The 27,273-nt window shown below is 48.5% G+C and overlaps 1 long non-coding RNA gene across 1 annotated transcript; it reads right to left on the bottom strand.

Moving 5' to 3' along the window:
• Nucleotides 1–353: 353 nt before the first annotated feature.
• Nucleotides 354–27,060, bottom strand: LOC139263911 (uncharacterized). Its single transcript, XR_011593247.1, has 3 exons — nucleotides 26,998–27,060; nucleotides 4,879–4,930; nucleotides 354–472 (listed from the first exon to the last, which is right to left on the bottom strand). It is a non-coding gene; the product is annotated as an uncharacterized lncRNA (long non-coding RNA).
• Nucleotides 27,061–27,273: the final 213 nt, after the last annotated feature.

The following is a 27,273-nucleotide window of genomic DNA, read 5'->3' as shown; positions in this document are numbered from 1 at the left end:
GGTGCAGTGCCGTCTCCCAACACTATTGCAAGCTGCAAGGCATGGACAACGTCAGTCGTTTGCCCCATTGCCACAACGATCCGCACCATGCTCTCCATTATTCGTGTGGACATTGTGGCAATGTTTCCGGTCAAGCCACCAATCGCCTGGAGGAGCTCTCGATCTATGTCGACGCTCGCCCTTGACAGTGTGACCATGTCCTCATTGACATCTGCCCATTGCAGCATGTGCCTACCTCGCTGACTCAACTGTGGGGTCGGCGTGGGCACTGTATGTCTTGGAGTCGCCTGCTGCAAGTCGCTTGGCCCCGTTACTTCATCAGTTGATGAAGACGTGGCCGCAGGTACCACAGATGATAATTGTTCATCTTCCTCCTCCTCAGTCGTCTCCTCTGCACCCGTGGTGATGACCACCTGCAATGACGCAGGCGTTCGTGGAGGGGCCTCCCTTTGCACCTCAGGAGTCTCGGTAGCTGCAAAACATAATTGAGGTTATTAGAAGAGAAGGGTAGACATGAGAAAAGGAGAATGCGCTAGCATATGTATGAGGAGCAACACTACTGCAATAAATGTGAACGAGAGACGTTACATATGATTACATCATATGGTTGTACATCTATAGAATTCCGTGCCCCAGAGACCTGTGGAGGCTGGGTCATTGAATATATTTAAGGCAGAGATAGACAGATTTTAGAGCAATAAGGGAGTAAAGGGTTATGGGGAGGGGACAGGGGAGTGGAGCTGAATCCATGATCAGATCAGCCATGATCTTATTAAATGGCGGAGCAGGCTCGACGGTGCCAAATGGCCTACTTCTGTTGCTATTTTTTATGTTCTTATGGTGTTAACCTGTGAATAGCATAGAAGCTGCATGCATAACATTCCATCATTCATATATTATAATGAAATGCCGTTACATTACTTTAAATTATCACTGGTTTACCACTGCTTTATACAATAGATATGTAAAGAGGAAAAGGTTAGTAAAGACAAACGTAGGTCCCCTGCAGTCATAATCAGGGGAAGTCATAACGGGGAACAAAGAAATGGCAGACCAATTGAACAAGTACTTTGGTTTGGTATTCACTAAGGAGGACACAAACAACCTTCCGGATATAAAAGGCGTCAGAGGGTCTAGTAAGGAGGAGGAACTGAGGGAAATCCTTATTAGTCGGGAAATTGTGTTGGGAAAATTGATGGGATTGAAGGCCGATAAATCCCCAGGGCCTGATGGACTGCGTCCCAGAGTACTTAAGGAGGTGGCCTTGGAAATAGCGGATGCATTGACAGTCATTTTCCAACATTCCATTGACTCTGGATCAGTTCCTATCGAGTGGAGGGTAGCCAATGTAACCCCACTTTTAAAAAAAGGAGGGAGAGAGAAAACAGGGAATTACAGACCGGTCAGCCTGACATCGGTAGTGGGTAAAATGATGGAATCAATTATTAAGGATATCATAGCAGCGCATTTGGAAAGAGGTGACATGATAGGTAGGTCCAAGTCAGCATGGATTTGTGAAAGGGAAATCATGCTTGACAAATCTTCTGGAATTTTTTGAGGATGTTTCCAGTAGAGTGGACAAGGGAGAACCACTTGATGTGGTATATTTGGACTTTCAGAAGGCTTTCGACAAGGTCCCACACAAGAGATTAATGTGCAAAGTTAAAGCACATGGGATTGGGGGTAGTGTGCTGATGTGGATTGAGAACTGGTTGTCAGACAGGAAGCAAAGAGTAGGAGTAAATGGGTACTTTTCAGAATGGCAGGCAGTGACTAGTTGGGTACCGCAAGGTTCTGTGCTGGGGCCCCAGCTGTTTACACTGTACATTAATGATTTAGACGAGGGGATTAAATGTAGTATCTCCAAATTTGTGGATGACACTAAGTTGGGTGGCAGTGTGAGCTGCGAGGAGGATGCTATGAGGCTGCAGAGTGACTTGGATAGGTTAGGTGAGTGGGAAAATGCATGGCAGATGAAGTATAATGTGGATAAATGTGAGGTTATCCACTTTGGTGGTAAAAACAGAGAGACAGACTATTATCTGAATGGTGACAGATTAGGAAAAGGGGAGGTGCAACGAGACCTGGGTGTCATGGTACATCAGTCATTGAAGGTTGGCATGCAGGTACAGCAGGCGGTTAAGAAAGCAAATGGCATGTTGGCCTTCATAACGAGGGGATTTGAATACAGGGGCAGGGAGGTGTTGCTACAGTTGTACAGGGCCTTGGTGAGGCCACACCTGGAGTATTGTGTACAGTTTTGGTCTCCTAACTTGAGGAAGGACATTCTTGCTATTGAGGGAGTGCAGCGAAGGTTCACCAGATTGATTCCCAGGATGGCGGGACTGCCCTATCACGAAAGACTGGATCAACTGGGCTTGTATTCACTGGAGTTCAGAAGAATGAGAGGGGACCTCATAGAACCATTTAAAATTCTGATGGGTTTAGACAGGTTAGATGCAGGAAGAATGTTCCCAATGTTGGGGAAGTCCAGAACCAGGGGTCACAGTCTAAGGACAAGGGGTAAGCCATTTAGGACCGAGATGAGGAGAAACTTCTTCACCCAGAGAGTGGTGAACCTGTGGAATTCTCTACCACAGAAAGTTGTTGAGGCCAATTCACTAAATATATTCAAAAGGAGTTAGATGAAGTCCTTACTACTAGGGGGATCAAGGGGTATGGTGAGAAAGCAGGAATGGGGGACTGAAGTTGCATGTTCAGCCATGAACTCATTGAATGGCGGTGCAGGCTAGAAGGGCCGAATGGCCTACTCCTGCACCTATTTTCTATGTTTCTATGTTTCTAATACTTACGTGGCGCAATAACGGGATCTGCACCACCACAGGTGGCAGAACGATTGTAGCTGCCCACTAGTGCTGCAGCATGTTCCTCTAAATCGGTCAGCGGCTGTATTTCAGCAAGGCTTAGAAACATAGAAAATAGCAGCAGTAGTAGGCCATTCGGCCCTTCGAGTCTGCACCGCCATTCAATATGATCATGGCTGATCCTCTATATCAACACCATATTCTTGCTTTTTCCCCATACCCCTTGATGCCTTTTGTTTCTAGAAATCTATCTGTCTCCTTCTTAAATATATTCAGTGTCTTGGCCTCCACAGCCTTATGTGGTAGAGAATTCCACAGGTTCACCACCCTCTGAGTGAAAAAATATCTCCTCATCTCTGTCCTAAATTTCATACCCCGTATCCTGAGACTGTGACCCCTTATTCTAGACTTCCCAGCCAGGGGAACCATCCTCCCCGCATCCAGTCTATCCAACCCAGTCAGAATTTTATACATTTCAATGAGATCCCCTCATTCTTCTAAACTCCAGTGAATACAGGCCTAGTCGACCCAATCTCTCTTCATATGACAGTCCTGCCATCACAGAAATCAGTCTGGTGAACCTTCGCTGCACTCCCTCTATGGCAAGTATATCTTTTCTTAGGTAAGGAGACCAAAACTGCACACAATACTCTAGGTGCCAATACTCTCACCAAGGCCCTGTATAACTGTAGTAAGACATCCTTGCTCCTGTACTCAAATCCTCTTGCAATGAAGGCCAGCATACCATTTGCCTTCCTAACTGCTTGCTGCACCTGCATGTTTGCTTTCAACGACTGGTGTCCAAGGATACCCAGGTCCCTTTGTACATCGACACTTCCCAAGCCATCACCATTTAAATAATACTTTGTCCTTATTTCTTTCCTACCAAAGTTTTCCTGGCGAATAGAAAGCAGAGAGTCGGGATAAATGGGTCCTTTTCCGGTTGGAAATCAGTGGTTAGTGGTGTGCCACAGGGATCAGTGCTGGGACCACAACTGTTTACAATATACATAGATGACCTAGAGGAGGGGACAGAGTGTAGTGCAACAAAATTTGCAGATGACACTAAGATTAGTGGGAAAGCGGGTTGTGTAGAGGACTCAGAGAGGCTACAAGGAGATTTGGATAGGTTAAGCGAATGGGCTAAGGTTTGGCAGATGGAATACAATGTCGAAAAGTGTGAGGTCATCCACCTTGGGAAAAAAAACAGTAAAAGGGAATATTATTTGAATGGGGAGAAATTACAACATGCTGCGGTGCAGAGGGACCTGGGGGTCCTTGTGCATGAATCCCAAAAGGTTAGTTTACAGGTGCAGCAGGTAATCAGGAAGGCAAATGGAATGTTGGCCTTCATTGCGAAAGGGATGGAGTACAAAAGCAGGGAGGTCCTGCTGCAACTGTATAAGGTATTGGTAAGGCCGCACCTGGAGTACTGCATGCAGTTTTGGTCACCTTACTTAAGGAAGGATATACTAGCTTTGGAAGGGGTACAGAGACGATTCACTAAGCTGATTCCAGAAATGAGCGGGTTACCTTATGATGATAGATTGAGTAGACTGGGTCTTTACTCCTTGGAGTTCAGAAGAATGAGGGGTGATCTTATAGAAAAATTTAAAATCATGAAAGGGATAGAGGCAGAGAGGTTGTTTCCATTGGTGGGGGAGACTAGAACTAGGGGGCACAGCCTCAAAATACGGAGGAGCCAATTTAAAACCGAGTTGAGAAAGAATTTCTTCTCCCAGAGGGTTGTAAATCTGTGGAATTCTCTGCCCAAGGAAGCAGTTGAGGCTAGCTCATTGAATGTTTTCAAGTCAAAGATAGATAGATTTTTAACCAATAAGGGAATTAAGGGTTACAGGGAGAGGGCGGGTAAGTGGAGCTGAGTCCACGACCAGATCAGCCATGATCTTATTGAATGGCAGAGCAGGCTCGAGGGGCTAGATGGCCTACTCCTGTTCCTAATTCTTATGTTCTTATGTTCTTATGTTCTTAAAGTGGATAACTTCACATTTATCCACGTTATATTGCATCTGCCATGTGTTTGCCCACTCACTCAGTGCGCCTCCAGTGCACCTCTGCTCCACCCGATTCTTAGATATCTTCCTCTGCAAATGTGACAAGAGCATGCATAAGTTAATTGACTAGCTACTATTACGGAAAGACAACAGGTTCTAACATTATATGCTAATACAGTTTGTATTCACAATAGATGCATGGTTATAACATCTATGTTCAGAGAAAATATTTAGTAACATCGTGTTTAGGAACTAATGCTTGACACCAAACATCTTGCTTACAATCTCCAGGAAGTTCCCAATCCGCGGCCCGTTGCATTTGGCGCCGAAAACGAGGGAAGTGGGTTATTTGACTCGATTGAGGTCCCCCCGGGGGGCAGGGGGGAGGGGAATCAGGACTGCCGGCGAGCTCGGCAATGGGAGGGGGCACCGTGTTCATGGCTGTGCTCGGAAACCTCCATGTGGCCGGAACTAATATCCCAAAGTGTCCCAGGGCAGACAGTGAGCCAGGGCAGCTCTTCCCCTGTCCAGGCTGGGTCACGGTGTGAGTGACAGCAGCCGAAGAGACTCACACAGTCTGGGTAAAGGTGACCGGACCCCTCAGTGCTCAGTCGTGCCCCATCCACCGATCTAACCCAAAAGGAGACGGTGCCCAAATTAGACTTAAAGTGCGCAGGTTCCGACCCCAGTCCAAATCTTAGCAGGGAACCGATGCAAGATTACCCAGCTTCATTACAATCTGGCAGATTTACATATTCAGTGGATCAATACAATTTAAAATCTATTTAATATTTACTCTTGTGGAAGCAACCAAGCTGTTCCACCTCTTGCGGCACTGGTCGGACTCACGCCTATCATGGGACATCGAGGAAGGAATATCAGCGATCTCGCCCCATATTCTTTGATAAATCTGGGGTGGAGATTTCCCACATCCACCTCGGGTTAATTGGCCCTACCGAGTCTCGACCTGATGGACTAATGCTTCATTCGCGTCATCCGAGAAGCCTTTTGCCCTCCTTTTCCCTGCAACCTCCTGGAATCCTCATGGGACATCTATCTCATAATTTTTAACTTTATCACTTGGTTTACAGCAATCTTTTAACTTTACCACTACTTCACAACAATAGCACGCCTTCAAAAATCTTAGCAATCCTTCACTCCTTCAAGCTCTTTTCGCTCTCTACTACAAACACTCTCTCTCCATCCCTTTGTCATCTGAGCATGCGCAGATGACTCCTGACCTCTCAAATCGCGGGAAAAGTTCTTTGCTAAAAAAAAGCGCATGCGCAGAATGGCCATTGCTATGGACGCCAGTCTTGCATGAATGAATACATCGCTAAGGTCCATTTCACATCACTGAGGCCCATTTCACATTGCTAAGGCTATTGCCCAAAATAAAAAGCCAAAACTGGTGGTCAAAAAAATGGGCGATATTCCAGTTGTAAAGTCTTTATTCTACAGCATGAAACCACACGAGGCACATTCTGGGGACAAGGTCACTCTGTGACCTCAACTCTTTATTCACAGCACTCCACAAGTGATGGCCCTGCATGAGACCTCCCTTCATATACCTGGGAGATCAGGTAAGGAGTGTCTCCCACAAGTTCACCCCTTGTGGTCAAGGTGTGCATCTAGTCTGTGTGTATACAGTAATACAGTGGTGTTACATTGTGGCTACATACATGGCATCACCTTCCCCCCCCCCAAAGTCTTGTTAGGATCATAGGTTTAGTCTTTCAGGTGGTCTATGCTCCCTCGTGGAGAGCCGCAGTTGGGGCTCTGGTTGTTGGACACTGACGTGAGTGTCTGTCACCTGTGGTGATTCCGGCCTGTCCGGGCTGACCGCAGGGACTGTGCATTCTTCTGATTGCTCTTGTTGCTCGTTCACTGGCGGTGTTGTGAGCTCCATCTCATGGTCTTCTTCAGGTTCCTCCGTGTCGATGCTGAACCTTTTTTTAACTTGGTCCAGATGCTTATGGCATATCTGACCATTGTTGAGTTTTACCACGAGGACATTATTCCCCTCTTTGTCAACTACAGTACCCTCAAACCATTTGGGCCGCATGGCGTGAATGAGGATGAATAAAGGATCATTTATTTCTATACATCTCCCCCTCGAATTACGGTCATGGTACTCATTTTGTGACTTGCGCTTGCCCTCAACTATGTCGGTCAGGACTGGCTGAATGAGGGACAACCGGGTTTTGAGTGTCCGTTTCATTAGTAGCTCTGCGGGCGGGACTCCCGTGAGTGAGTATGGTCGGGATCTATAGGCCAGCAGGAGGCGCGATAGGCGGCATTGTAGGGAGGGTCCTTGAATCCTGACCAAACCTTGCTTAATGATTTGGACCGCACGTTCTGCCTGGCCGTTGGAGGCCAGCTTGAACGGCGCAATCCTGACGTGGTTGATGCCATTGCCCAATATAAACTCCTATAATTCGTAGCTTGTGAAGCATGGGCCATTATCACTAACCAGGATGTCCGGCAAGCCATGGGTTGCAAAGATCGCATGTAGGCTTTCCACGGTGGTGGATGACGTGCATGAATTCAGAATGATGCATTTGATCCAATTCGAGTACGCATCTACCACAATAAGGAACATCTTACCCATGAACGGGCCCACGTAGTCAACATGAGTGTGTGACCATGGCCTGGTGGGCCAGGGCCACGGGCTGAGTGGGGTCTCCCTGGGGGCATTACCCAGTTGGGCACATGTCGTGCACCTGCGAACACAGTGTTCCAGGTCTGAATCAATTCCAGGCCACCAAACGTGTGACTGGGCAATGGCCTCCATCAGCACAATGCCTGGGTGCTCGCTGTAGAGTTCCCTGATGAATGCCTTCCTGCCCCTCTGGGGCATAGCTACCCGGCTGCCCCATAGTAGGCAGTCGGCTTGAATGGAGAGCTCATCCATCCGTCTGTGGAATGGTCTGACCTCCTCAGGGCATGCTCCGTGTGCGGGTGCCCAATCCCCAGTCAGGGCATATTTCTTAATCAGGGATAGGAGGGGATCTCTGTTTGTCCAGATTTTGATCTGGCGGGCTGTGATGGGGGAGCCTGCGCTGTCATAGGCATCAACAGCCGTGACCGTCTCAGTGCTTTGCTCCGCTGCCCCCTCAGTGGTGACCAGTGGAAGCCTGCTGAGCGCGTCAGCGCAATTTTCAGTGCCGGGCCGGTGCTGGATGGAGTAGTCATAAGCAGCCAGCATGAGAGCCCATCGCTGTATGCGGGCTGATATGTTGGCATTGACAGCCATGCTGTCTGATAACAGGGATGTTAATGGTTTGTGGTCCGTCTCTAATTCAAACTTCCTACCAAAAGGTACTGATGCATTTTTTTTACACCATAGACACATGCGAGCACTTCTTTCTCAACCATCCCATATCCCTGTTCTGCTTGAGAGAGCGACCTAGAGACATAAGCCACAGGTTGTAGTTGACCCTCAGCATTGCCCTGCTGCAACACGCACTCAACCCCATAGGACGATGCATCACATGTCAGAACCAATTTTTTACAGTCGTACAGGGTCAACAACTTGTTTGAACAAAGTAGGTTTCGTGCCCGATCAAAAGCCCGTTCCTGACAGTCCCCGCAAAACCAATCGCAACCCTTACGCAGGAGCACGTGTAGTGGCTCCAACAACGTGCTCAAGTTCATCAGAAAGTTCCCGAAATAGTTCAACAGTCCCAGGAATGAACACAAGTCTGATGTGTTGCAGGGCCTGGGTGCTCATCGAATCGCCTCTGTTTTGGATTCGGTGGGCCGAATCCCATCTGCAGCAACCCTCCTGCCCAGAAACTCAACCTCAGGAGCTAAAAAGACACATTTAGACTTCTTGTGTCGCAGGCCTACCTGGTCCAGTCGGCGAAGCACCTCCTCCAGGTTGTGGAGGTGTTCCTCGGTATCTCGACCCGTGATGAGGATGTCGTCCTGGAATACGATCGTTCCAGGAATGGATTTAAGCAGGCTTTCCATGTTTCGTTGAAAAATCGTGGCCACTGATCGAATGCCAAATGGGCATCTGTTATAAATGAACAGTCCCTGTGCGTGATGATGGAGGTCAGTAGTTTAGATTCATTGGCCAGTTCCTGGCTCATATAGGCTGAGGTGAGGTCAAACTTGGTGAACAACTTGCTGCCTGCCAGCGAGGCGAAAAGGTCCTCCGCTCTCAGGAGCGGGTATTGATCTTCTAGGGACACCCGATTGATGCTCGCCTTGTCGTCACCACTGATCCTGAAAGAGCTATCCGCTTTTAGTACGGGAACAATGGGACTCGCCCAGTCGCTGAATTCAACAGGCGAGATGATGCCCTCTCTCAACAGCCGGTCCAATTCGCTCTCGATTTTTTTCTCTGATCACATACGGCACCGCTCTGGCTTTGTGGTGCACTGACCTGGCGCCTGGGGTGATGTGTATTACTACTTTGGTGCCTTTGAAAGTCCCAACGCCAGGATAGAATAGTGAATTGAATTGCTGTAGGAATTGTGAGCACGAACTTCGCTCCACAGATGACATTGCATGAACATGCCCCCCATTTCCAGTTCATCTTGGCTAATCAGCTTCTCCCCAACAGTGCAGGACCATTACCCGGGACAATCCAGAGCGGCAGCCGATTCACTAACCCATTGTGTGTGACAGCCAACATTGCACTGCCTAGCACCGGAATGATTTATTTAGTGTAAGTCCGTAATTGTGTCTCAATACATGCTAATTTGGGTCTACAGGCTTTAAGTGGCCATAGCTTCTCAAATTGCTGAACGCCAATGAGTGACTGGCTGGTCCCAGTGTCCAGCTCCATGCGTACAGGGATACTGTTTAATAAAACCCTCATCATCATTGGTGGCGTTTTGCCGTATGAACTGTTCGCCGCATGGACCCGCTGAATCTCGGCGTCCATTGACTTGCCTCAAAAGTCACCCTGCCTCAAAGGACCCTCTTCTGGTCCCTCTGCCTCATTTATTAGTCTGATTGCTGGCTTCCTGCACATTCGAGCTAAATGGCCACTGAGATTTCAGTTTTTGCAGACAAACTTTTGAAACAGCAAAATCTGGCTGAGTATTTTCCCCCACACCTCCAGCATGAGTTAAAGTTTCCATTGTTGGGGACAAAGGGACTATGGACAGGCATTCCGCGCTGACTGTCCCTTTGACTGCTCTTAAGTACCCTATTAATGGGTGTCAATGGCCCCATCCCAGGCTGCATTGTCTGCTGTGATGGTGTGAATGTCCGTTCAGCCTGCCATTGTCTCTGTTGGAGTCCTACTCTGTGGTCTGTTGCTGCCTGGGGAGTGTCGGACTGCCCCTGCCTGTTTGCGGGGCTCTGAGTCGCATTGATGATGTTGATTCCCTGATCCATCGCCGTGTTAGAGGCAGAATTGCGCCGTATATTATTTTTGTCTCTTCCCCGCCATGAAATTTTGAACTAACAACGTCGCCGCTTCCAAGGTCAAATCCTTGGTCTCAATTAATTTGCGGAAAATTCCCGCATGACCGATACCCTCGATGAAGAAATCCCTAAGCATTTCCCCCCTGCAGGCGTCTGTGAACTTAGAGGCTGGCCAAACGCCGGAGGTCCGCTACGAAGTCCGGTATGCTCTGTCCTTCATGACGTCAGTGGGTGTAGAATCTGTGTTGGGCCATATGTATGCTGCTAACCGGTTTGGAGTGCTCCCCGATCAGTTTACTAAGTTCTTCAAAGGTTTTGTCCGACGGCTTTTCGGGTGTGAGTAAGTCCTTCATGAGCGCGTAAGACTTTGGTCCGCAGCTGGTCAAAAGATGAGCCCTTCGCTTGTCGGCCACTGCATCCCCCAGCCATTCTTTCATAATAAAGCTTTGCTGAAGCCTCTCGACAAAATCGTCCCAGTCTTCCCCAACACAGTACCGTTCCTCTGCACTACCAGTGGCCATTCTCGTGGGTCGTGAATTCCCGTTTCTCGTCGCCAATGTAAAGTCTTTACTCTACTGCATGAAACCACATGAGGCACATTCTGGGGACAAGGTGACCTCAACTCTTTATTCACAGCACTCCACAAGTGATGACCCTGCGTGGGACCTCCCTTTATATACTTGGGAGATCAGGTAAGGAGTGTCTCCCACAAGTTCACCCCTTGTGGTCAAGGTGTACATCTAGGTTGTGTGTATATAGTAATACAGTGGTGTTACATTGTGGTTACATACATGACACCAGTGATCTGGAAAAATAAAAAGTTGATAAGGCCGGAAATATCGCCCATTTTAGGGCGATAGTGATCAGAGTGGAAAATCTAGCCCTAAAACTTTAATGGGGGCATTACTAGTTCGCCAGCATCGCATTCTACATGCTCTAGTAAGGCATTGTGAAGAGAGAAGGATTGTTGGCCCTGTCGGCGGCCAAAGGAGGAGAGCCCCTAAAAAGCAGGGCAGGAGGCCTTACCCCCCATGGCTTTATTGGCGGCAATGCTCATACCTGGACCTGTCCGAGGCGCAGTGTGTCAGAAGGCTGCACTTCAGAAAGGATGTAGTTACAGAGATATGCCATCTCCTGCAGGCAGACCTGCAGCCTCACATTTGCACCAGGACTGCGCTACCCGTCACAGTGAAGGTCACCTTCCAAGCCTCCGGCTCCTTCCAGGCTGCATCAGGGCACATATGCAGCGTCTCACAATTCGCAGCACATCGCTGCATCCGCAACATCACACAGGGTCTCTACACCTGTCGAATGGACTTCATTACCTTCCCAATGACCAAGGAGAAACAGGATGAGTGCGCATGTGGGTTTGCCATAAGAGTGGGCTTCTCGAGGATCCAAGGAGCAATTGTCTGCTCGCAACTGGCCTTGCGAATACCATTCCAGAATGCAGAGGTCTTCAGAAACAGAAAGGGATACCACTCCCTAAATGTGCAGCTGGTGTGCGAACACACGCAGCGCATCCTCATGGTCAATGCTCGTTTTCCTGGAAGCGCACATGACGCCTTTATCCTACGGGAGAGCATTGTGCCTCGACTGTTTCAGCCACCACAGCAAGGCTGAGTGTGACTGCCCGGGGACAAGGGATACGGGGCCTGGCCACCTGGCTAATGACCCCCCGCCCCCCACCTCCCCCCCGCAACCTCACCACAGTACCGAAGGAACGCTACAATGCGAGTCATGCTGCCACCCTCAACATCGTAGAGCAGAAAATACGGGTATTGAAGCAGCGATTCCGATGCCTGGACCACTCTGGAGGCAACCTTCAACAGGTCTCACTTCATTGTGGTGTGCTGCATGCTGCACAACTTGAGGGCCAAGGCCTTGCCAGTGAGGATCGCAGGGCCACCTCAGGAGGGCGAGGAAGAGGGGGGAGGAGGAGGGGGAGGAGGAACAGGAGTGTGCCAATGCCCCGAATGTACAGCAACACAACGAGGACCAGCAGCGTCCACGGAGGAGGCAACGTGCCAATGTTGGCGGTGGCAGGACGATTCGGCGGCGGCTCATAAGGGAATGCTTCGCTTAAATCGAGTGAGGTGAGCGAGGCAGCTAATAATGAGCGCGTATTGTAGCACGATAACGCCACCTCTCCATTACAAGTCAACAGTCATACGCCAGAGGCTGAAGGAAACGTTCAACGTTACAATTTATCCCTCAAGCAACCCCGAAAACCTCACCCCACTCAAAGAAAACACAATGGGTCACCCTCCCCTTCAAATAATACAACAGATGAATAACTTTTACACCTTTTCTACATCGGGCCCATGGCCACACCGTTCAGCAATGGGTTTTGCATAGGCAATTCCCATCCCTCTGCCTCACACTCCTCTGCCTCAACCCATCCCTTGCCTACTGCTCCTCCTCAATGGGTCCTCAGTGCCTGTAGCTGTGTATCTGCAGGAGACAAGACAGATGGCCTAGCATGATGCCCTGGACCAGCTCTGGGCCTGAAAGGCCCGGCTGCTGACAGCACCACCTGAGAATGGGCGGCAGCAGTGTGGGATAGCTGGGGTGCAGATGCAAAGACGGAATGGCAGTGATGGGAGACCGAATGATGTCTTCCTGAGAGAGGACATCACGTTCAATCTCGACCAACGGCCTGCCACTCACCTGGGGCAGTGGAGATTGCTGGCCTACTTCAGCACCGTTACCTCCCTGTTGGACTGATGGCAGCAGTCAGTGCTTGCGTGGCATCAATTTGACTCTGCATAAGAGCAGACAGTGCACTGACGACATGGCAGAATGCAGGTGTCATGTGGTCGTGGTCTGCCGTTCAATGGCTACTGCTACGTCAGCCATGGCCCCTGCCATCATGTCTGGGACCCCATGGTCACTTGTGGTGTCCATCATCATCCAAGGATGGGCTCGATGGGCTCCTGAGACTCAAATGCAAAGGTTGAGGAGGCCTCCGCCACATTCAACGCAAGTGCATCCATGCTCGGCGGGATTCTCGCCAATGAACCCATGAGCTCACGGTGCATCTGCAGTGACTCCCTGGGTATAGTCTCCAAATCCAGGTGCTCATCTGCCTATCTGTGAGCAGGACTCATGGGGCGATACCCTCTGGAGAGCTGGCCCTTGAGCTTCCCCTCGTGCTGGGTGATGCTACAGACCACTGAGGCCAGGAGCCTCAGGTTCAACCAACCCCGGAAAGATGGCCTCTTCCACCGAGGTGGTCTCCCCACTCGCTCCCAATGAAGATGTGTCACCCTGTGCCGACATACTGCCCTGCACCTCCTCCTTCTCATCATCCCCGGCGTCTCAAGACGTCCATTGATGGGCAGGCTGCCGCTCTTCTGGCTCATCATCTGTAAGCACAAAGCAACAGAAGTGTGGGTAACAGTTGGGGAGGGGGCAGGAAGGCAAGAAGGAGGGGGGCATCGTTATTTTGGTTGCAACATCTTGCAAGGCTAATGAGAGTCACACAAAACGGCCATCTCATTCAAATACCGTCACTGTCGAGCAGGGGCTCTGCCTCCCCGCCCTCCTGCGTCACGACTGCACCACCCATGAGGGTGGACACTCACTTTTCCACCTCGGTGAGGTCCTGGAGGTAGGGCTGTCCTCTCCCTGATGATGCAGCTCGCGCATAATGCGCATGAGTTTGACCTACCATGACAAAAGCAAAAAGTTGTTAGTGGCTGTATAGGTGCTGGTGTGTCACATGTGTCTGCAGTTGGGTACTCGCAAGTAATATGGCGAAGTGTGCATATCGGCATTTCATCCTGCGTGGCATTGCAGAGTGAATCTGTGAATGGTGGGTCTGGGGCACAAGCAACTACCAGTAAGTATGAGACTCAGCACTGGGACCACATATGAAGAGTTGAAAGGTGCTGGTAGGTGGGCTCAGGCTGAGTAAGGAGCTAGTAGGTGAGAGACGCTTGGATGGGCAGGGCATGTCTGGTGAGGTGATAGAGAGGTCTCAGGCTGGCTTCAGCAATAAGGAGCATGGTCTGATAGAGATAGAAAAGGGGTAGGCAATGTAAAGTCTTTACATTCAAGGATTTTAAAGGAGTGAAGAGTGCAACAAATGTCACAATGGATCGCTCTGATGTCACAACGGGCCCCTGTGATGTCACAACAGGCCGCTCCAATGTCACAGTGGTCTGCTATGATGTAACAATGGCTCTGATGTCACAACGGGCTGCTCTGAGATCACAGCAACATCCTGATGACATCATTAAAGCAGCTTCAATCCCTGACACATAAAACATAGAAACAGAGAAAATAGGTGCAGGAGTAGGCCATTCGGCCCTTCGAGCCTGCACCAACATTCAACAAATTCATGGCTGATCATTCCCTCAGTGCCCCTTTCCTGCTTTCTCTCCATACCCCTTGATCACTTTAGCCGTAAGGCCCATATCTAACTCCCTCTTGAATATATCCAATGAACTGGCATCAACAACTCTCTGCAGCAGGGAATTCCACAGGTTAACAACTCTCTTAGTGAAGAAGTTTCTCCTCATCTCAGTCCTAAATGGCCTACCCCTTATCCTAATACTGTGTCCCCTGGTTCTGGACTTCCCTAACATCGGGAACATTCTACCCGCATCTAACCTGTCCCGTCCCGTCAGAATGTTATATGTTTCTATGAGAACCCCTCTCATCCTTCTAAACTCCATTGTATAAAGGCCCAGTTGATTCAGTCTCTCCTGATATGTCAGTCCAGCCATCCCGGGAATCATTCTGGTGAACCTTCGCTGCACTCCCTCAATACCAAGAAGGTCCTTCCTCAGATTAGGAGACCAAAACTGAACACAATATTCCAGGTGATGCCTCACCAATTTAGGGCAATTCTGCTAGAAATGGCTCTCCTACACTCCCATTTCTATATTGTTTGTCACAAGTACTTTGAATGTCTGGTGCAGCGGGTTCTTTATTAGGAATAAACAGCTGCTCAACCCAATATGGCTGTCAAGGGTTGCGAATGTTGCCTTGTCCATATGGTCTGCATCTCAGGTCTGGACCTTAATCCCCACCACCCACCTTAAGCTGCCACAAAGAGCTGGCATGACCTATATGGGCACATGACCAGGGCCACATCACAACTGAGGGGTTATGTAACCTGACCTTACAATGATAACTATGGCAACACTGAAACCCAGGGGTGGACAAAATACAGCAAATTGATACAAACGGCATTTCTGCATGAGATGGATGTTATGCAGAGGTAAAATGTCACAGGTTAAAAACCCAAATGGACAAGATCGCAGTATTCTACATGATATTGCTGTGAAGAACCAGACTGAGACCCTTTGCTGTTTCAGAATTCTGGCCCTAGCTTATGAAGACTAAATGGTTGAATTTCTTCTATCTCAGTTAGAGATCGCTGATCAACAAATGAGTAGGAACCACTTGCTGTACTAAAACACCTCATATCAGTCTCAGCGCACTTGGAGAGGAAGAAGGCTCAGATTGTGGCTGCAATAAAACCAGTACTTCTCGACAAGAGCAGCAATCAGGAGAAAAAGCAATTGCCCAGGTAATATGTGTCATGGCCCAGCAAGATTACCTTGAACCAGAGGGAGGAAAGTCAATGGTGCAATTCCTCATCCAACAGTGTGCTGAACCCGTTGATTCAGGGACCCTGGTACCACCCAATCATCAGCCAGACCCAGTAACAGATGAAGAATTAGTCATACTATGTGAAAGAGTGATGTATTTGATCACAACTGCAGTGAAGATGGAGGATGTCCTTTGGCCATCCTTACTGGAGTTTGCCACTATGACCCAGCACACCAAGGCTTTAACAATAATCTGCAGTTGTTCAGCTCATATTGGGAAAAAGACCCGGTAGCAAAAGCTTTTCCCTTACTCGCAATGAAGATGCCAATCTCCCTAAAGCCCAGGCACTGCTGACCCAGCTCCTTGTTGTGTCTTGTTGCCCATCTCAGGGAGGAGGCTGAGGAGCTGCGGCACTGAGTCTACTGAAAGTCCTCAGGCTCAATATCCACCCAGAATCAGTGAAGTGGTGAGAAGAGGAGCTTGCACCACTAGTTGATCATTTACTGGAAAATTCAGAGCGCTCTCTCTCAATCGGAATGAGAGAATAAATTACTGGCGGTCTTGTGCTGAGCTTTAAATACGATTGATGATGAGGAATAATAGATATGTCAGCTCGCTGATGAAATATCAAAACAAATCAACACCAACTATCACAAGAGAAGGGCTTTCTATATAAACCTCTTGCGTCAGTGCTCCGCCAGACCTGCACTAAGAACGTAAAAGAGGAGCTTCACCGAATGCTACAGAGTGTGCAGCATGGTGAGAGTGCAGAGAGAGGGAGCAGCCCTCGCCATTGGTTTCTGGGTCATGGCACATTTGGATGATACGCTTAGTAGCTTGGAGGAGTTTGCTAACTCCAACAGATTTAGGGTCAAGGCCAATGAGGAATCGGATAAAGTCAAGTGCACACCGGTTCTGTGCTATGGGACCATGGCAGTCGGCACACCTTAGGAACTGCTGTTCACAATTGAGAACCACAGTCTGCCAGCTGTTAGTCATTTAATTACAAGTGGACAGGGGATAAAGGCTGAATCCAGGAATCTCACACTAAAGCTCAGCCTAATACAAACCGTGATTCAGATAGCCAGATCCCTCTATTTAAATCGCTGGAGATGTCCCATCAACTTTATTAGAAACAGAGTGCAGGATCTTATCAAGGCTGAGCCACCAGAGCTGCTGCAGAGGCCTGTTCGACAGTTAGCTATGAATGCCTGCACGCATCTCGTGCAACTACACGCTGAATCAAACCAAGCTGACACCTGCAAATTGATTCAAACCTACCTGACCAGTACTGTGGGCTTAGTACCTCCAGAACTGAACAATGACCAGGACAGAAATGATCATACAAAGGAGATGTCCATGCTTTATACCCAAACCACAGATTCACTTCTGAAGCAAATATTGGGTCAAAAATTCCAGCTTCACCGGATCCGTACGAAGTGCGCGCAAACCCAGCGAGACCTCGCAAAAGCCGGTTCTCGGGGCGCAATACGCATGCGCCGAAAACCAGCTTTTCCGATCTGTCAAGATTTCTCTAGAGATCCTCCGTATCCCCGGGGGAAGGACATTCGCGCGGGGGAGATTGGGCTATTTGTCCAACTCATGCCCAGCGAATCTCCTTCAAAGTTTTATACCAGATAAAAGAAGGCTTACTTTTACCAGCATGACAATTTTAAAACATCTAAAAATTTAATTTCAACACTCATTTTTTATATTAAAAACTCTGTCCATTAAGGTAAGTTTATTCTTAAGCCTATGAAAACACATTAGAAAAAATTCCAAAAAATATATATTTTTCTAAAACATTTAATTACATTTAATTTCAATTAATTTTAAATATGAGGTGTTTTATTTATTTATTATGCTGTGTTTCGGTATTTTAGGGGGTTTTCTCATTGATAGTAATGGGAACTCGTATGAACAGTGCTCCCATTATTAGCAATGAGAATACTGTATCGTGATTGGTGGTCCAGGCCCATGTGATTCCAGCTTGTACGTACGTACCTCAAAGTCATCTCCTCATGCACTGTGCAGCGCATCTAGGCCTCCAACCAGAATCCTATGTTCCTCCAGCACCACTTTCGTAGAAGGAAGCCTCCGACCGCAATTTTCCTCCCATTACTTCAGGAGCTGTCCCTTCAAGGACTTGAGGCCATTTTCAATCATGTAGAAGCTTAGATCAGTTCAACAAAAGTCTATGAATGAGAGAGAGCCATGGAAATGACCTCAGAGCTTCTGAAACTTTACTGGAGGAAGCTCAATGTTAGCAATGTATGGCTCAAGTTTCGGCTTGAGTTGCTCCTATTTTTTTGGAGCAACTAGTTTAGAATGGAGTATCTTAGAAATTGCAATTCTCAGCATTTAGTTTACTCCAATTCTAGTGAGTTAGAATAGTTTTGTTTTAGAACAGTTTTATTTTCAAAAGGGGGCGTTACCAGCCACTTACGCCTGTTTTGCAAGTTTAGGCAGCGAAAACTTACCCCAAACTAACTTAGAATGGAGTAAGTGTAGATTTTTGTACGCTCAGATAAACCTTGCCTACACTTCATAAATTAGGTGCAGGGAACGAGAGATGGCGGGGGGAAAGGGAATTTAGAATGAAGTTAGGGGATTTTACAAGCATTAATAACTTCACTTTTACAAATAAAGAGCCATCATCAATACCTAAATGATAAATCAATAAATCAATAAATCAACCAATAAATCAATCAAAAAATAAATTAAAAAATTATGAAAAATCAATCAACTCATAAAAAATTTAAAGTTTCTACTCACCTCATGCAGCAACGGGAGCCCTCCAAGAGCCTGCTGGGAAAGGGCCCCCCCCAGGAGATGCCAGGCTGGCAGGCCCCGCCGCCGACAAGGACGGCGAGGACTTTGAGGACTTCGTGTGGGGCCCGCCCCCAGCAGATGCCGTACCGCAGCCCAGGACTTCCGGCGGGCCCCGCCGCCGCCAAGGATGCCACTTCGGGCGGGGCCCGCCCCCAGCAAGTTGCCGGGCGGGCTCGGGCTGGGCCTGCCCCCAGGAGATGCCGGGCGGTTCGCCGCAGAAGAGGTAAGTACTGTCAGGCCATTCGGCTCGGGATAGGGGTGACGTCCCTTCGGCCAGGCATTGGGTCGTCACCCAGAGACAGGACGCACTGGGAGGGCCAGGAGCTACTGCGCACGCACGCAGCTGCCAGCACTGTTTTTGGCACAGAGCTGTAGCTCTGCCCCCAGCAGCTCCTGCTGCACCGCGCCGAACTGGAAACGGGCCTACAGATATCGGAGAATCGTGAGGTAAATATTCGGCGCAATTTCTGTTCGACAAATTAGGCGGGCCTCTCCGACGTGCGCCGTTCTAGCGGGGGTCCGAAACTTGAGCCCTTAGTGTCTGGAAATAACATGGGGACTCTGATTGGACGATTGATGCCACATTGTGCAGACCCATCGCTTCCCATTCGACAGATGGCCCTAGACACTTTGGGGTCGAAATTCGGTCCTGTCGTTTTTGAGGCGGTGTCACCGTCTGAATGGAGATTTTAACGCCAGACGGCAGTTGCTGCCTCGAACCGCGAAATTCAGTTTTGCCGCCCGAAAAGGGGATTGCAGCATTAAATCAGGCATTGCCCGCTACACTAGAGGTGGTAAGTAAGGTGGTAAGTGAGGCGGCAACATCCAGGCGGCAATCATCATTTGTAAGTGCGCCGGACACACTGCTGCCACCTAGATTCAATTGAGGCGGTGTTTGGGCGCGGCACCGCCTCGTGTGTATCTACCCTTCCTACGCATTCACTCACAGGGTGAAGGTGGCAGGTGCAACAGCAGCTTGCTAGCACGCTCACCACTTCGCCAACGCCACCGTCGATGCACTGCTTGATTCCCTGCAGAGGCGTTGAGAATTACTCAGGACGAAGGCTGGAAGGAGGCCACAGGCCCAGACATTTTGAAGGCTCTGGCGTGAAGTCATTGAAATAGTATCGGCCTGCTGCTCAATGGCTACTGACACATCAGCCATAGCCAGTGCCACCATGTCTGGGACCCCATGGTCACTTGAAGCATCCAACATACATTCTGGGCTCGATGGGCAGCTGAGACACAAATGCAAAGGTTGTGGCAGACTCCTCCATTCTCACAGCTAGTGCATCGACACTCTCGGGCACCCTTGACAATACACCTAGCAGATCGCTGTGCATCAGCAATGACTGTCTTGTGACATCCTCTAATTTGGGCTCATCATCAGAGTGTTGCTGAGCATCACTCAGGCGCGTACTCAGTCTCTAGGGCGGCAAGTGAAGTGGCAACATCTAAAATGGTCCCGGTTGCGATATGGCTGGTATTGTAGTGCTGCTCAGCAGGGGCAATGGGATTGCGGAGGGGTGTCATCAGCTAGGTGGCGAGACCATATCTTTTGTCGCCAATGAGCCAGCCATGACCTTCATGCGCTGGCTGGAACTATCGTGGCACACTGCTCTCCCACAGGATGAAGGTATCGTGGCAGCTGCCAGTATAGCGTGCATTACAGCAAGGATCATCGCAGATCAGCTGAACGTTGAGGGAGTGCTAGGCCTTTCAATTGTGAAACACCTCTCCATTGTGAGGTAGGGCCCGGAATGCCACATCTGGACAATCAATGGCCCCCTGAACCATGGGGAAGCCCGATCTTCTGGCGAAGCCATGGGAGCGCTCATCCTGGCTCTGCCTGGACATGCTGAACTTTATGTAGTCCATGCAGCGGCTGTAGAGAGCAGCACTGACCACGACTCTGTGGCACGGCTGCAACTCCCTTTAATTATCGCCTCAAAATCTTTACCTCAACTTGTGAACATCAACTTTATGCGGCGTGTTCCCGCCAGCCAGTAAGTGAGGTGGCAGAAGTGAATTTGGCGGGACCGGCACCAAGGAGGCATTGCACATGTACTGACGTCAGGATTTCCATGATGGTAGGCAACGAGTGGGCAAATCTTTACACCCTTGAAAAAGCACACCCGAATTTCCCATCAGGCGGCACCACCACCTAATGCCACCGCCCAGCCCTTTATGCCCCGTTGCCGCCTCTCCCAGGCAGTATCAGCTGGTAGTAGCAACTGAATTTTGACCCCTTTGTACATAATCCTGGCCATTCATTTGTCGTGTGAAGGCATCAGTCTAGTCCAGCAAACGGAGTAGTTAGACGTGTTGAAAAGAGTCAGACAACAGCTAGTTAATCCTAACACTTCAGTCCTCTTTCAATCATGCTCTCAAATCACAGAGGTCATTTCCAAATGTTTGCCCCATGGTCTTCAAAGGATTGTCCGACCAACACCCCAGCTATTCCAATGCAGCTGCTGTTCTTATTCAAACCACCAGTAAAACACAAGGCAGTGAACTTGGGGACCAGGTCTCAGAGGTAATTGATGTGCTGAGGATTCAATTGCAGTCAATTCCTTATGAGCAGGTGAAACTTTCAGTTCTGCATAGTATCACCATTCTGGCTTCACACAACAGAGCAGCAGTTGTGTCCTGTCACCTCACGTACTCCATCCCTTTGGACAAGTATGTCAGACATGTGGAGATGACTGGCTGAGGACACAGAATGTGCCACGAGAACAATGGAGGAGCTGCTGAACACACTGAAAAAGCAGTTACCATTTGGAATGAGCAGAACCTGTCCCGTCAGTGACAATGCGGCATAGTACTCAACCCTTGAATCACTGGCTGCCATCTGTGGGCTGCAACAGATGATAACTAAGGCCAAGTCGGTAAAGGCGGTGACGACATTGTTTCCACAGTTATTCAGCACCCTGCTCACTCATTGCAATCTTGCGTCAATGTTTCTCTGCTCAATGGTTTTGCTTCTGATGATAAATCAAACCAGAGACAATTCTCAGCTAAGTTTGAAATAAATGTAGAGATCTGTGTGTGAACTGTGTGACGACACTAAAGGACCAGCTAGCTCAGGCAAATAATCAAGAAGTACATGGTGGATGGGACCGGATGAAGAATCTCCGGATATTTGACAAGGAGTTTGGCATGCTGACCAGAGCAATGGTGCAATATGCTGGTATCTGCCTACCTGGCATTGTGGAACAGCTGGCAGCTCAGATCCATACCATCCAAGACTATCAGGCAGTCACTGTGGCTCCCTTCTTTAGAGAGCTATTAGGTCTTCACTGGTTTCACAGCTGCAGCTCACAGACACTTTGGTGAGCACATTGTTAAAGTATTTGCGTGATGTTTGTCCAGTTGCTGTCTGTCAGGGGAATGGGAAACATTACAATTGGAGCCCATTACTGGTCTCACCAAGTGATGGGCACAATGGTTAGTCTGCTGGGGACCAAGGAGAACCAAGAGGAAGTGTTAACATTTGAGATGTTCTCGTGCCTCTCAAAGAACATAATTAATTTGAGAGCAAGCGTTATCCAACCCTTTCTAAAAAAATACTCACCAGCATTCAACCACTCTTCGACATTGAGTGTGATCAAGTGCGGGCTAAAGGGTTTGGCATGTTGGGGAACTTGACCAAATGTGGAATAGAAGGTTCCAGATTCTTCTTCTATCAGCAAATCCATTCCAATCTTGTGCATCTGTTGTTGCACCTGGACGGGAAGAGTGAGGAGGTCACCAGGTCAACACTGCAATTGTTTCGGTCGAGGTTTCCTCATTATTCAAGAATTATCTAGGGGAGCCTAACGGGAACTACTTGGACCTCCTAAGGGATCTTTCACAACAGTTGGTTCAAGATTTCCCCAACAGGACCACTTCCTACACATAGCGAGTCCTTCCTCCACATCCCCAGGAGCAGCTCCGAGCACATGCAACGGCTTTTTCAACTTTACTTCCCCAGCAGTCAGAACATGTCCGACCTGCCCAGAGGCTCAGCTGGTGGAACAGCTGCCTAAGAAACTGCTACCATCAGAATGAAGCCTCAACACAGGCCCCAATCGTTCTCCACCTCCTCTTATTGGCATCAAACTAATCAATTTTTCACCTTGACTTGTAAATGTGTAAATTTATAAATTGTCAATAAATAGATATCCTGCTGTTGCAACTATTGGTCGATCTTCAAATGGTGCAGGTTCCGCTACTGTGTGACTGGGAATGTGACACACTCATACTCACACACACACCCAAACACACCCCGTCACATTCACACCGACTCACGCTCAAATACACATACCCTCACACACAGACACACTCACACTCACACCCAAACACACCCCGTCACATTCACACAGACTCACGCTCAAATACACATACCCTCACACACAGACACACTCACACTCACACCCACACACAAACACCCTCACACACACCCACACACCCAAACCCACCCTGTCACACTCACACAGACTCACGCACAAATACATACAATCTCACACAGCCTCACCCTCACACACACAAACACACACGCACACCATTCCTTCTCCTTAGGCAGTCCCCCGGAGTCAAGGATGACTTGTTTCCACACTAATATGAGTTCTAAGGTGACTGATAAGACCAATGCGGGATCTACAGTCTCTGTCACAGGTGGGGCAGTTGGAGGTTGAAGGGACAGGTGGGTGGGGTGCTTGGTTTGTCGCACGCTCCTTCCGCTGTTTGTGCTTGGCTTCTGCGTGCTCCAGCAAAGAGACTCGAAGTGTTCGGAACCTTCTTCGATGGTTCTCCATCACTTTGGGTGGTCTTGGGCCAGGGATTCCCAAGAGTCGGTGGAGATGTTACATTTTTTAAATGAGGCTTTGAGGGTGTCCATGAAGAATTTTCTCTGCCCTCCTGGGAATCGCTTGCTGTGACGGAGCTTGGAGTAGAGTGCTTGTTTCGGGAGTCTAGTATCGGGCATGCGGACAATGTGGCCTATCCATCGGAGCTGATCGAGCATGGTTAATGCTTCGATGCTGGGGATGTTGGCCTGAGAGAGAACACTAGTATTGGTGCCCCTATCCTGCCAGTGGATTTGCAGGATTTTTCGGAGGCAATGTTGTGGTACTTCTCCAGTGCCTACTGTACATAGTCCATGTTTTTGAAGCATATAGGAGGGTGGGTATAACTACTGCTCTGCAGGCCATGAGCTTGGTGCTGAGTTTGAGATCCTGGTCTTCGAACAATCTTTTCCTCAGGTGACCAAAGGCTGCACTGGCATATTGAGAGGTGGTGCTGGACTTCGTCATTGATGTCTGCCCTCGCTGACAGGAGGCTCCCAAGGTATGGAAAGTGGTCCATGCTGTCCAAGGTCTTGTCGTGGATCTTGATGATTGGGGGACAGTACTGTGAGGCGGGGGCAGGTTGGTAGAGAACCTTTGTCTTACAGATGTTTAATGTAATGCCCAGACTCTCATATGTTTTGGTGAAGGTATCAACGATGGTTTGGAGTTTGGCCTCCGAGTGTGTACAAACGCATACGTCATTTACATACTGTAATTCAATGACAGTGGTTGGAACAACCTTGGACCTGGACTAGAGGCGATGGAGGTTGAACAGTTTCCCATTTGTCCTGTAGATTAGCTCCACTCCAGCGGGGAGTTTGTTAAAGATGAGATGAAGCATTGCAGCGATGAAGACTGAGAAGAGCGTTGGTGCGATGACACAGCCTTGCTTGACCCCAGTCTGCACTTGCATTGGGTATTTGGTGGATCCGTTGGTAAAGACAGCCAAATTTGAGAAGGACACACACACACACTTACCCTCACTCACAAACTCACACTAATGCTCCCACACACCCAAGCACATCCCATCACACTCACACAGACTTTCAGACACATACATACAACCTCACACACAGACATACATATACCCTAATAGGTTTGATCTCATCGCTATTGTGGAGACTTGATTGCAAAATGACCTAGGTTGGGAACTAAATATTCCAGGATACTTAAGTTTTAGAAGATATAGGCAACATGGAAAAGAATGAGGGGTTGCCCTGATAATAAAGAATGGGATAAAGACAGTAGAGGGAAAGAATCTTGGCTCAGAAAATCAAGAAGTAGACTCAGTTTGGGTGGAGCTAAGAAACAGCAAGGGGCAGAAAACATTGATTTGAGTTGTTTATAGGCCCCCAAACAATAGTTGTAATGTAGGGCAGAGTAGTAATCAGGAGATTAGAATTGCTATAATTGCTACATAACCAGGCCTATGGAACTTGAGTATTTCCCTGTGTCTATTTGCATGCGCATTTTGGCTGCCGCTTTGGACCTGAGCCATTTACTTCTATTTCCACTTCTTTCTCATGCTTTTTCTTTTCTCTCAATCCCTCCCTGACCAGTCTATCCTGTTGTCATGCCGCTTTTCATCTCTCCTCTCTCTGTCCTCCAAAATTTCTATGTTAAGTATCAAATAACTCCACGAGGCTAAGTACGGTGAGCTAGTTCAGGCATGACCTTACAACAGTTTATTTATTCTCAAAGTGAGGATTCAACATGGCTGCCAACATTATATACATGGCTTGCACATGTCTGCCAGTGACCATTAGGACTCCGACAGTCGCGCCCTCTGGTGGCAGGTAAAACCCAGTTAACATACATAACATCATTCCCCCCAAAAAGCCTTGGTACAGGTTGTATTTACAAGTTGAGACGGTCCAGGGCCTTCCTCTCCCTGGTTGATCTTCTCAGTTCGAACCCAAGCTTGGGTGAGTTAGTAGGACCTTTGCTGCATTGCGGAGCAGTCGGTCTAATAGGACTGTCGGGAATGGTAGGTTCGTCTTCGTGAATGACACAAGGGTCAACTGATGGTTAGATGTGTGTTGGTTGGTCGATGATAATGTCATCCTCAATTTGTTCTGGGTTGTCTGTGAATCGCAGTTTCGTTTGGTCGATGTGCCTCTTGCATGTTTGGCCATTTAACAGTTCGACTACAAACACCCGGTTCCCCTCCTTGGCCAAAAAGCTGTCAGCAACCCACTTTGGACCATGACCATAATTCAGGACAAACAGGGTCATGAACAGCAATGTCACGTGATATGGCCGCGCGATCGTGGCGCCCTCTCATTCTGTGCCTCCCTGGTCATAGGGAAGCTGATCAAGCCCCTCCTGTGTGTGTACAGGGCTTCAATGACCTGTCTAATGCAGCAATATGTGGCATGCTGAGAAAGTCCGCAAATGTTGCCAGCTGTGGCCTGAAAAGAACCCGAGGCATAGAACGACAGTGACACGGTGACTTTGACCTCGATGGACAGTGCAATTCTGATGTTGCTGGCAGGCTGCAGATCTGCTGTTATCAGCTGGCATACCTCAGCGATAACTTCCTTGTGGAAGTGCAGTCTCCGAAGGCAGGTGGTGTCGGGCAAGTCGAGGTAAGAATGCTTCTCCTTGTACTTGTGGGGGGTGTAACGTCTAGTCCTCCTCATCTGTCTGTCACTTTGTTCATTGGCCAGCTAATGCAGTGCAGCATTCCTTTGGCAATGACGAGTCTGCTGCATGTATTTGGTCACCAAGAGAGGGTGAGAAAGGACAGGCCCCATTGCAGTAGTTCTCTGTCTGCCACCGATTGGTCACAAACAAGGAATGTCCCGACGAGCACACCTCTTCAATTCCAATCGGTCACAGTATGGTCAAGATGTTTTTAGAGATGTTCACATCAACTCCAACGACCTGCAGAATACATCTGAACTCCGCCGAGGTTGAAGCCTTTTAAAGGACGCGACATGTGATCTACAACATGGCGTCCATAACGCTGTGATTCGTTCCGGTTGGTTCTACTTTTTGTGTGTGGTTTTTTGGGCGAGCGATATTATGGGCGAAATGTGTGCGAGGTGGTGAAATTGACGATGGATGATCTCCATGGCTGCTAGTTTGGGTAAATTTGCTCTTTATGACAAAAAATAATCATGGGGTGTTAATATTGAATCTCGGCGTTAATTCCGTGCGGAAAGTAATGCTGAGCGATATTATGGGCGTTGAATTCGCCCATCCTGCTGATTCCGCACAAAAAAAGGGCGGGCAGTAATATTTTTTTTTGCCATTAAGCACATGGGGAAAGTAACACTTAGTGATAAGTTTCCGAAAAATGACCGCCAGTTTCCATTTTGTGCCAAAATGGTCGCTATATGTGCGTTATACATCATTTCAGCGGTAAAATGGGCATTAAGTGGGTGTTAAGCAGGCAAAAAAAAGTGAAGGTTCGAGCTTGTTAAACTTTCTCATAATTACATTTAAATGTTCGGATATACCAAGGATTTAAAACGGGATTGTCCACAACAACAATACAGCTGCCAAGTAAATGTACAATAAAGGGGTTTACAAAATACTCACATCTCTGCAGTGGTGCTCAACTCTGATCTTCAGATTCAGAGAAAAGTGTGTTGCCACTGAGCTAAGGCTCATCCTTTAAAGCTATCATTTAAAGTTCCCCATCATCCCATTTAAAACCTCTTGTTACGCTTTTCTCAGTGTTCCTAGCATGTGGGAAGGCTGTCCCTCGGACTTTTCCCCCATTCAGTAATACACCATTAGGACTGTCAATAAAACCAGCTACTTCTCTTCCCCCCGGCAGGTGTTGGTCTGATGTCGGCAAAACAGCAACTAAAA

Source organism: Pristiophorus japonicus, chromosome 5 (genome assembly GCF_044704955.1).
Source record: "Pristiophorus japonicus isolate sPriJap1 chromosome 5, sPriJap1.hap1, whole genome shotgun sequence".
NCBI lineage: Eukaryota > Metazoa > Chordata > Chondrichthyes > Pristiophoridae > Pristiophorus > Pristiophorus japonicus.
Note: the sequence above shows the minus strand (reverse complement) of the source record. Positions and strands in the feature narration are given on the sequence as shown.